General features: G+C 41.8%; 1 pseudogene; it reads right to left on the reverse strand.

Annotated features, from left to right (window-relative positions):
* Positions 1 to 3,029: 3,029 nt before the first annotated feature.
* On the reverse strand, positions 3,030 to 9,233 carry LOC147277954 (uncharacterized; annotated as a pseudogene).
* Between the last annotated feature and the right edge of the window lie 2,957 nt (positions 9,234 to 12,190).

A 12,190-nucleotide genomic window follows, 5' to 3' on the forward strand; every position in this document is an offset into this window, starting at 1 on the left:
TCACTAAATCAAAATGTAACTTGGAAACCCTAACAGAGAACATAGAAATCGAAACCCTACATCCTTAATCCCTAAACAGAAACCCAAATTAAAAATTACTTAAATCCTTAAACAGAAACCCAAATTAAAAATTACCGAAATCCCTAAACAGAAACCTAAATTAAAAATTACCTTAGATTGGCGATGGGTGACTAGGTGAGAGTCGGGACAGACGATGGGTTATAAATAGAGAGGATGGTGGTGAGACAGAGAGATGGAGGCCACGATGAGATAGAGAGAGGATGGTGGTGAGACGGAGGGAGGGAGACGACGGCGATGGCGATAGCAATGGCGACGGCGACTACGTGAGACAGAGAGATGGATGAGACGAGAGAGGATGTGGCGAGAGAGAGAGAGCTATGGCGACGGAGACGGGGAGAGATCTGGCGGCGACGGCGATGGGGAGAGATCTGGCGACGATGGCGAGAGAGAGAGAGAGCTAGAGGCTGAGGGTCGAGGGAGGCGTGCGATGCAAGTGTGAGGGAATGTGTGTGTTTGATCGAGAGGCCAGCGAGGGATATGGTGACTTGGGTTAGAAAACTCAGCCAAAATTTTTAAGTTGGGGGAAACGTGATTTTAAGGTGAAATATAGTTATCAGTTATGATTTTTACATATCAGTTTTATTTATTTGTTAATCAAAAATGTAAAATTAAGATATCGAAAAAAAAAAATGGTGATATGTTAATGAATTAAGACATCGTTTAAAAAATTAACTGATATCTAAAAATTTATAATATCGGTTTATATAAAAACTGATATTAAAATAGTGATATGTATTAAGGTTTTTCTTGTAGTGAAGAAAAATCATTTTAATATATTAGACACTCAATTAACATTTATGGATGAGATGAAAGAAGATCGCCACAAAATGTACCAAAATAGCATTGCGCTAATAATTTGTTGTTATATTTTATAATATCAGTCAATACATTAATTAATTTTAATATATTTAACTTCTTCCTCATCTTCTTTCTTACTCACGACAATATATAACATAATAATACTAAATGGACTGTAATTGAATAACGGCCATTTCAAAACTGTAACAAAAAGAAGCTAATTCGACCACAATTAATTGGTACTACAAATTTGTATTTAAACATGATTCAGGTACCACTCAATTAACTAAAACTTTGACAAAAATTTGGGTTCACTTAAAAAACTACATAAAAGCTAGTGCTTTTATAACAAAAATACACTTGTAATTATATTTGTCAAACAATACCAAAAATGCTTTTATTAATTTGAAAAAACTTTTAACAGTTCTAAAAGCAGTGTCAAATAAGCCATATGATTGTAATCATAATAAGTACGTCCATTACAATTGGAAAGAAAAAAAAGTCATTTTCTAAAGTGATAGGGGTTTAGGTCATCAGGTGTCCACAACATCCCCTGAAGGGGAAGGGCTATGGCAACCACAACATCCCCTGATGACCTAAACCTGTTAGTATTTCCATAAAAAAGAAGCACATCATTGCACGTGACTTTTTTTTAAGGGTTATTTTGGTTCGTTTGTGTCCCACGACATGTCAAAATGGCTTAGACCTTTGTTTATTCAGATTTTTAAGGGTTACTTTTGCATTACCTGAACTCAAAAATCCGAATAAACAAAGCCCTAACCTTTTGGCATGTTGTGGCCTTTCTTTTTCTTTTTTTCGGTGCTCAGCATGTTGTGGCCTTTCAACATTGTATCAAAACAGACAATTCGATCATGCATGTATTGAACTCAATTTTATTGAGTGTGCTCATGCCACCCAACATCACACTGCACTACAAGAAATGTGAGTAAAGCACACCCCTCATTGGTGGCACAAAATGGGGTGGCAATTGGGAAATTTAGTCCCTATTGCCCAAGTGCCATCAATTTTTGTTAAAATCAAGGCACTTCAGTCCCTATTTCCTAATTGTCACCTCATTCTATGCCACCAATGAAGGTGGGCTTTGGTCACATTTTTTGTAGTGCTGGAACTATAAACCCACAAGTACACCCACCTATTTGGAGTTGCACAAATTGTTATTTTGTATTTTATCTTGTGCATGTGATTGGCATTGTAATATGTGAGACTGTGAAAGCATGTGACAATTAATTTACTTCTGTTATATTTTTTATTTTGTGGTTGTTGACATCATGATGTGATGAACAATTTTTTTTTAAATTTATTTCCAAAGCATTTTATTGAAGAAAATCAAGAAAGGCAAACCAAGACAGCCCATATTACGTTCATTTACAATTGTAATATGTTTAATTTTACCTATCCTAGTTTTGAATAAGTTAGTAGTGTTTGCTATGATAAATGCTAGAAAGAGGTGGAGTTAGTTGTTTGGATAAGAGTTAATTAGTAGGTGGGGTGAACCTTATTAACGTGAGTTAGTAGGTTAGTGGTTCGTATTTTGTTGGTTAGTTATTGCTTTGTTGCTATTAGTTGCTTGTTTTTCTGTATTACCTGTTGTAAACTCACCTATATTAAGGTAGAGTTATTCATGAGTAAAGGCATCAAATTATTAAATTCTCAATTGAGGCATAAAAGTCTTAGAGGTCAAAGGCTCCTCTGTTAGCCTTATTGTTTCTTGAGGTCACGGATTCTCCATAAACCCCTAAATTACAAATTTTCATTGTTCTTCCTAGTTTCCCTCTTAGTCCATATCAGCCCACCCCCTCCCCAAGTGATAATACACCCATAATGAACTACAAACGAGGCCTTAAGTAGTAAGTATTCATCTGTAAATGAACAGAAGAATATCTCGCATCTTGGACAATTGTAATCTACGAGAGATAGCTAATATCTCAGCATGTCGGGGCGACGAGATGTCTTGAAGGGGAAGGGCTATGGCAACCACAACATCCCCTTACTGTCTCGAAGCACAATACCAGCACGCCGTACGCCCGTCGCAGATAGCAATTGCAAACATTGGTGTTTTGGTTCGTAGGATGAAATCAAATTTCTTACAAAGCTAGTAAACCTGAAAATACATACAAAAGTTTGATTGATCAATTTTCAAATGTTACATGAAATCTCTTATATCTCTTGCTCTGGAGGCACTTGCCAATTGCTCTGAATCTTCTCAACTCCATTCCTTTGCCAATAGGCATGGTCACATATTCACATCGATCATTTCTTTCCCTTAAAAACTTGATCAAAAAATGGACCTCCAATCTCTCTTTTAGAGTGATATTCAAGATTGTTCACTACCACTACACACCTATTTGGATTAAGATTCATATTCTTCAACAGTTCAAACGGCCCTTCAAATTTGCAGTCAATAACCGCAAAGTCAATGTTCTTGAACCACTTCACCGGCCAGTACTAGACAAGGATCAATGCCATAAACATATTCAATAACATAATCAAGACCATCTTCAACAAATAGGGTTTTGCTAATTTTCTGCACATCATGATTGTTAATGCAAACAATTAGCTTGCCTCCAGTCTGCTTAGCAGCCACAGCCAGTGAAACAGTCAGTGGGGTTATACCTTCAGATGTGATTTGCAGCATTCTTCTACTTGTTGGGCGTGCTTTCCAGCCCATGCCCTTTGGGATTCCAATTAATGCATGTCTTGCATTAATTGATGAAAGAAGGATACAAAGTGGGCTATTCCCTTGGTGGAGTGTGTGTAATGATCAATATTACTCTGTCAGTATATTGGGCTATTAACAAGGCTTTTAGCCTTCCATTTGCTTCCTTATTTGCTTGGCGGTGGAGTTGGTTTTAATGCTGTTTCTAGAGCCTTACACCTGTAATTATAAAGAGGTAAAGTAATCTCTTTGGATAAGTATTCAGTTAAGATATAGTATACCACTCATACAGTAAGAGTGAAAGATTGAGAAAGAGAGAGTGTAAGAGAAGACAAAAGAGAGAGTGTTCTTTGTGTCTTTACTTCAAGACGTGTGTGGCTTGGAGATTTAGGGGTTCCTCTTGTACTCTCTAATTGTTGTACCCATTATTTATAGTGGAGATATTTGTTACTGCTGCCCTGTGGACGTAGGCACGTACATTGCCGAACCACACTAAATCTTTGGTGTCTCTATTTTCTTGTTTATTTCCTTGATTGGTTTGTGTTTGTGATTTCCATTCTGTACTAACCAATCCTAACAAGTGGTATCAGAGCTTTGGTTTTTTAGAATATATGGAAGAGTCCAACACCATGTTCAAACTTAATCAATTAGACTGGGTGATGTGGAAGACAAGAATGGAAGACATCCTAATCTGCAAGGATTTGCACGAGCCAATTGAAGGGGTTGCAACAAAGCCAGAAATATATGTCTGATGCCGATTGGAAGAAGTTGAACAAGAAAGCAATTGCCACCATTAGACAATGGGTGGATCATAGTCTGTTTCACCATGTTTCCAAGGAGACTGATGCTAAGACGATGTAGTTAAAGTTAGAGTCTTTGTTTGAGAAAAAGACTGCAGCCAAGAAAGCATTCTTGATCAAGGAACTTGTGAACATGAAGTACAACGATGGTGTTAGTGTAGCCGTACACTTAAACAACTTTCAGAATGTGCTCAATCAGTTGTCCACTATAGGCATGAATATTGAGAATGAGCTACAAGTGCTACTGCTACTTGGATCCTTGCCAGATAGTTGGGAGACCTTTGTGGTGATTGTAAGTAACTCTGCCTCTAATGGTGTTCTATCTATGGATAATGTTAAAGATAACATGTTTAATGAAGAGACAAGGAAAAAGACCTCAAGTACAGACAATGGTCAAGTCTTTGTCATGGAGAATAGAGAGAGGAGCAAGAGTAGAGAATCATGGGGTCGTGGCAAAAGCTCACACAGATCCAAGTCAAGGTTTAAAGGTGCTTGCCACCATTGTGGCAAAGAAGGCCATATAAAGAAGAATTGCCGAGTGTGGAAAAGAGAGCAAAATGAAGGGAACAATGGCAACAACTAGAAGAAAGAAGATACCAACAACACTACTGCTGCCTTGACCAATGATGAAGCTGAAATCCTTTCTTTTGGAGAAGAATGCTTGCATATGGGTGACCAAGGAGTTGAGTGGATCGTTGATACTGGTGCATCCTACCATGCTACTTCTCACCTGGAGTTTTTTACCAACTATAAGAAAGGTGACTTTGGTATAGTAAAGATGGGCAACACCAGTCATTCCAAAATTTTGGGAATTGGTGATATTTGCTTCCAGACCGATCTTGGCTCACAGTTGATGCTAAAGGATGTGAGACACATTGCTGATTTACGTCTCAACTTGATGTCTGGAATAGCTCTTGATCGCCAAGGCTTTGAGAATTTTTTTTGCAAATGGCAAGTGGAAGCTCACAAAGTGGTCGTTGGTGGTTGCTAAGAGGCAAGGCTTGTTGCTCCCTATACAAAACACATGGCAAGATAATCAAGAATGAGTTGAATGCAGTGGATGATCTTTCTCCAGATATATGGCACAAGAGATTAGGCCACATAAGTGAGAAAGGTCTGCATGTTTTGGCAAAGAAGTCATTCATTCCTTCTGCCAAAGGTATGCCACTGAACTCTTGTGATTATTGTCTATATGGAAAACAACATAAATTAAGTTTTTCTAAATCCTCCACAAAGAAAGAAAATTTGCTTGATCTTGTGCATTTTGATATGTGTGGTCCGATGGAGGTGGAATCAATGGGTGGTAACAAATATTTTGTTTCTTATATTGATGATTCCTCACGCAAAGTTTGGGTGTATTTGTTGAAGTCAAAAGATCAGGTATTTCGGACGTTTCAACAGTTTCATACCATGGTGGAGAGAGAGACAGGGAGATCTGTTAAATGTCTTCGTAGTGACAATGGCGGAAAGTACACTTCTCATCAATTCAGAGATTATTGTTTGAAGCATGGCATAAGGCATGAAAAGACTGTTCCTGGCACTCCACAACTCAATGGTGTGGCTGAGAGGTATAACCGCACTATTATGGAGAGAGTCAAATGCATGTTAAGGACTGCTAAGTTACCCAAACACTTTTGGGCTGAAGCTGTGAGGACCGCCTACTATCTTATCAATAGATCTCCATCAGCACCTTTGGGTCTTGAAGTTCCAGAGAAAGCTTGGACAAGGAAATATGTTTCCTACTCTCATCTAAAGGTGTTTGGTTGCAAGGCGTTTGCACCTGTACCCAAAGAACAGAGAACAAAGTTAGATGATAAGTCAACTCCATGCATCTTCCTTGGCTATGGAAATGAAGAATTTGGCTATCGGCTGTGGGACCCAAAGCAGAAGAAATTCATAAGGAGCAGAGATGTAATTTTCCATGAAGATGAGATATTTGACAATGATGGACAACCAAGAAGCCCAATCAAAAGCGTTGTTGACTTGACCCCAGATGCATCACAACATGCTACTACGAATGTAGAAGAACAAGATGATGAAGCTGAAGAGGTAACTGAAGAGAGTGATGATGAGATGCCTCCAGAAATTACCAATCAAGGGGAGCAAAATCAGGAGGAGCTTGATCAGGGGGAGCTGCCAACTCAACATGAAAGTCCAAGACCTGAACCTAGAAGATCCACTATAGAGCGTAAAACATCTTCCAAGTATCCTCATCAGAATATATTTTGCTGACTAGTGATGGAGAGCCTGAGAACTTTGAAGAAGCCAAGTCTCTTAAAGACGGTGATAAATGGATGAAGGCCATGGAGTCAGAGAAGGATTCTCTATTAAAGAATGGTACTTATGAGTTAGTGGAGCGTACAAAAGACAGAAAAGCACTCAAGAATAAGTGGGTGTACAAGCTGAAGATAGATGACAATGAGGAGTTAACAAAGTACAAGGCTCGCTTAGTGGTCAAAGGTTTTGGGCAGAAGAAAGGCATAGACTTTGATGAGATTTTTTCACCAGTTGTGAAAATGACCTCTATCCGTGTTATATTGGGTATGGCAGCAAGTATGGATCTTGAGTTGGAGCAGTTAGATGTGAAAACTGCATTTTTGCATGGTGACTTAAAGGAAGAGATTTTCATGGAACAACCAGAGGGTTTTAAAATCAAAGGGAAAGAGCACATGGTTTGCAAGCTGAAAAAGAGCTTATACGGCTTGAAGTAAGCACCAAGGCAATGGAACAAGAAGTTCGACTCATTCATGGTGAGTCATGGATATAAGAGGACTAATGCCGATTCATGTGTTTACATTCGGCACTTCCCTGGTGGTAATTTTATTATTTTGTTGCTCTATGTTGATGATATGTTGATTGTCGGTCAAGATGCCACCATGATTCGCAGGTTGAAAGAAGATTTATTCAAGTCCTTTGACATGAAGGACTTAGGGCCAGCTAAGCAGATTTTGGGCATGCAGATTGTTCGTGATAGAAAAGCTAAGAAGCTATGGTTGTCACAAGAAAGTTACGTTGAACGAGTGCTTGAAAGGTTCAACATGAAAAGAGCTAAGTCTGTAAGCTCTCCTCTGGCTAGTCATTTCAAGCTCAGCAAAAAGTCATGCCCAAAGATAGAAGAAGAAAAGGAGAAAATGGCCTTTACACCGTATTCTTCAGCAGTGGGATCGAAGTCTTATATATGCAATGGTGTGCACAAGACCGAATATAGCTCATGCAGTTGGTATGGTGAGAAGATTTCTCTCTAATCCAGGAAAAGGGCATTGGGAAGCAGTTAAATGGATCTCAGATATTTGAAAGGCACTTCTAAAGTGTGTTTGTGCTTTGGTGGTTCTAAACCAATCTTGGAGGGATTTACAGATGCTAATATGGCAGGTGATCTCGATGGTAGAAAGTCCACTTCTGCGTACTTGTTTACTTTTGTAGGGGGAGCTGTGTCATGGCAATCTAAATTACAAAAGTGTGTAGCTCTTTCCACAACAGAAGCAGAGTATATTGCTGCTACTGAGGCTAGTAAAGAGATGTTGTGGTTAAAGAGGTTCCTACAAGAACTGGGGTTGAAGCAAGATGACTATGTGATTCATTGTGATAGTTAAAGTGCTCTTGATTTGAGCAAGAATGCCACATTTCATCCTCGCACCAAACACATTGAGATTTGCTACCACTGGATAAGAGAAGCAATTGAGAACAAGTTGTTACAATTAAAGAAGATCCACATTGATAAGAATCCATTCGACATGCTCACAAAAGTTGTACCTAAACACAAGCAAGAGTTTTGCATCAAGATTGTTGGGATGAGCTCCAATTAATTCGAAGTCATGATTGGTTTTTCCTCCCTCATGGTCTGGAGGGGGAGATTGTTGGGCGTGCTTTCCAGCCCATGCCCTTTGGGATTCCAATTAATGCATGTCTTGCATTAATTGATGAAAGAAGGATACAACGTGGGTTATTCCCTTGGTGGAGTGTGTGTAATGATCAATATCACTCTGTCAGTATATTGGGCTATTAACAAGGCTTTTAGCCTTCCATTTGCTTCCTTATTTGCATGGCGGTGGAGTTGGTTTTAATGTTCTGTTTCTTGAGCCTTACACCTGTAATTATAAAGAGGTAAAGTCATCTCTTTGGATAAGTATTCAGTTAAGATATAGTATACCACTCATACAATAAGAGTAAAAGATTGAGAAAGAGAGAGTGTAGAGAAGACAAAAGAGAGAGTGTTCTTTGTGTCTTTACTTGAAGACGTGTGTAGCTTGGAGATTTAGGGGTTCCTCTTGTACTCTCTAATTGTTGTACCCATTATTTATAGTGGAGATATTTTTACTGCTGCCCTGTGGACGTAGGCATATTGCCGAACCACACTAAATCTTTGGTGTCTCTATTTTCTTGTTTATTTCCTTGATTGGTTTCTGTTTGTGATTTCCATTATGTACTAACCAATCCTAACACTTCTTGCTCCTTTTCCAGCTGCCAAAGCTGATATGAATTCCATGCATTTTGGTTCTATGATTCTACTACTTTGTGCTACTTCCATGGCTAATGTCTTGATCATTGTGAACCTTACACTGAATTGAAGAAAATAACAGGATGAGATATCAACTAGCGATATTGCATGTGAATTACACCCAAATTACTCAATCGATTAATTAACGAAACCAAGGAGAAATTAAAAACTTAATTGGATATCAATATTATCTAACTAGATATCTAGCATGTTATTATTAGACTATCAATCTGAACTACACATTTAAACAAGTAAAATTCTACTTAATTAATGATATGATCCACATTAGCAATCTCACGAGGTAAGATAGACAAAAGAAAATTTCCCACAATAATGTAGTAGAAATTACCAGCTGAAGAGTGTGTAAGTAGGCTTCCATTGCAAACGAATTGCTGCTAATAGGAAGAAACTGTTTGAACTTGTAAGGTCAACTTCAAATGGGTTGAAGGAGATCAATCTAATGGAGGATTTGAGAGAACAGAGTTGATGGGTGGTTTTATATTTATAGCATTTGAAAAAAGTTATTAGTCAATGACTTTATTGATTGTGTTTGTGGATAAACCCACACCAATCCAACAGCCAACCAGGGCCGGACACGTGGCTGGTCAGACCTGACTTCAATGTTTGACTTCCCAGTGGTCAGACTTTGACCTCCACATCATCACTGCTCAGCACTTCCTCCGCCAGCTCAGGTCGGATCTCCATGCCGAGTCCTCCATGCTCGGTCCAAGCCGAACCGATGATCTTCCAAGGGATTGAGTGTTCATCTTTCCATGGTCATCCCGGTTCGGCTCGGCTCGGCACAGATATAATCTCCTTTCGAGTTCTGGCGTCGACCAGTCAAGGCTCGGAGGGACCCCAATCTACTGGACCGGCTCGATCTGGAATCCCATGCCCGATCCGATCACATATGGACTTAATGTATACGCATAAAAACATGTGTTCGGTTCGGCTCGGCATCCCGACGCCACTCCGAGGAAGATCACGTTGAGACGAAACCGCCACACTTAAATGCACCTGACACAAATCCTCTGACAGATGGAATATCCAGCCTGCATCCATGACTATTGGGGTAGTTTGTCTGAACCTTCCAACCTTGCATTTAATGGAGCATTCAATGCAGCATTGAATACTGAGGAGGTGAGTAGCTGTGCATGCAACTGGTTCTGACCAAGCGCGTGGGTCTCTGGCAACCATTCATTCATATGCAGGTAACTTACTCATCAAGTCTTCCTTTGCCTATATAAGGCACCATATATGCACAAATGGGGGGATCAATCCATAAATCTAGCTATCAACTCCTCACCAGACAAACACTTACCAAAATTTCCACTCACCCAAGAGCATACTCAACTTGCTGAGAATAAACCCAGAACATTTGCCTTGTTCTTCCTATTCTCCCAAGTTTATCCTTTGTTCTTCCTCACCTATCATCAAACACCATCACTGACTTCATCATCGGAGCGTGTTTGGCTGGTACCACACCGGTCCATCTCTTTTGATCTTGTTTTCCCTTACAGGAAGATCTCACGTCATCATCCAGCAGGACTTCGGATCAGCCAGGTCATTACCTCTAAGTTGTTGCATCTCTCTTACGGAAATTTGCATCAACAGATTGGCGCCGTCTGTGGGAAGATCATCTTCAGCCGTTGTGTTCATCACCACAAGTGCTAAGTTCTTCCTCCAAACAAGTTATCATGGCTACCATCTTCCGTGACAGCAGTTCTTCTTCAGGAGTGTCTCAGAATGATGAACAACATCAGCCTGAGACACCTGAGAAGACGAGGGGAGCACAACTCCCCAGAACGCCAAAGTCCAAAGGTCCCTCAAAAATCAGGGCTGCTCACAAACTCCTTAAGGAGAGCCAACGACATCTGGCCGCTGAGAATGCGCTCCTCAAGCAGAATAATGAGCTGCTCGCAAAACAGGCCGAACTGGCCGAGGAACTTGCGCGTCATCGTGCTCAGCTTGAGAACAGCGACAGATCGGGTTTCCGATCGCGCCGAACTGAGCCGGAGGTTTCTTCACCATCTCCTTCTCGGCAGAGCACCCCGGCCGACGTGGACGATCGATCGGCTCGGCAAAACATGGATTGTACATTTCCAGGCTTCGAGGACATGCCCCCGGCCGAACAGGTCGAGTTCTTGAAAGCTCACCGCCTCCTCCAGCAGAAGCAAACGGCTTTTAGGAGACATTCCCCTGAGGGCCTGGGGGGAAACCGTGCCGATCCGAAAACAAGTCAGCGACCCCCGACCCGATCCAGGTTGGGGGCCATCAGTCCAATCGATTCGGCCGAACCCAGGGTCCCAATCAGGGATAGACTCGGCCCTACCACCAGCCAAGATCCTCCCCCATCAGGAGCTCATTCGGGGAGGCGATCTGTGAGTGACCGGCTGGGATCTACCATGGTCATGTCCGATCGACGACCGGTAGACGAGAGGATCACTCGTCAGCCGGTGAGTGAGAGACTCGGTAACCGGACCGAGCGCTCGGGGGAAACTGCGGACGAGCCGACCCCACCCAATGTGGAAAATCTTGTCCGGACTTTGGTCCAAAGCCAAATCCGGAGTGTCCACGATCGGCTTGGCCAGGTCGAAATCTCCAGGGGGTATACCGGTAGAGCCGACCACGGGAAAGAGCTTCCCCTCCCGTACACCAGCAGAATCATGGATGCTGAAGTCTCCCGGGATACAAAACCCCCCATGATGGATCAGTACGACGGGACCAAAGATCTCTACGACCATCTTGACAGCTTCAGATACGCCATGGAGGCCCGCCAGGCATCTGAAGCCACGAAGTGCAGAATCTTCCCTTCAACCTTAAAGGGCTCGGCTCGGGGATGGTTCCGAACTCTCCAGCCGAACTCCATCGACTCCTTCTCCGATCTCCGGAGAGCCTTCCTGACGAGATATCGGGTTGTATCCGAACGACTCTACAACTTGAACGATATGTCGCTCATCAAACAGCAGGAAGGGGAGAGCCTCAAGACCTATCTGATCCGCTTCAACATCGAATACACGAAGTGTGATGATTGCGACGACAGATCGGCTAAGAACGCTCTCATGCAAGGTCTGCTCGCCGGGGGACTCCGCTCCCATCTGATGAGGAACCCTCCATCCACCTACGATGAGCTCTCTGCTGAAGCCACGAAACGGAAGAGGAGTGGGATGCTCAGGTGGAGGCTCTGAATTCCAAGCCGACCCCGGCCAAACGGAAGGAGGGAGAGGTCGCGAGCCCTAAGCCTCAGGCCCAAACCAAGAAGTCTCGAGTTGAGGAGCCACGCCAACTTCTGGGCAAGGGGCCCAAGTTCGTCCAGTACACAGAGTACACTCCCCT

The sequence above is a fragment of the Dryas octopetala genome, chromosome 8, assembly GCF_963921425.1.
Source record: "Dryas octopetala chromosome 8, drDryOcto1.1, whole genome shotgun sequence".
Classification (NCBI taxonomy): domain Eukaryota; kingdom Viridiplantae; phylum Streptophyta; class Magnoliopsida; order Rosales; family Rosaceae; genus Dryas; species Dryas octopetala.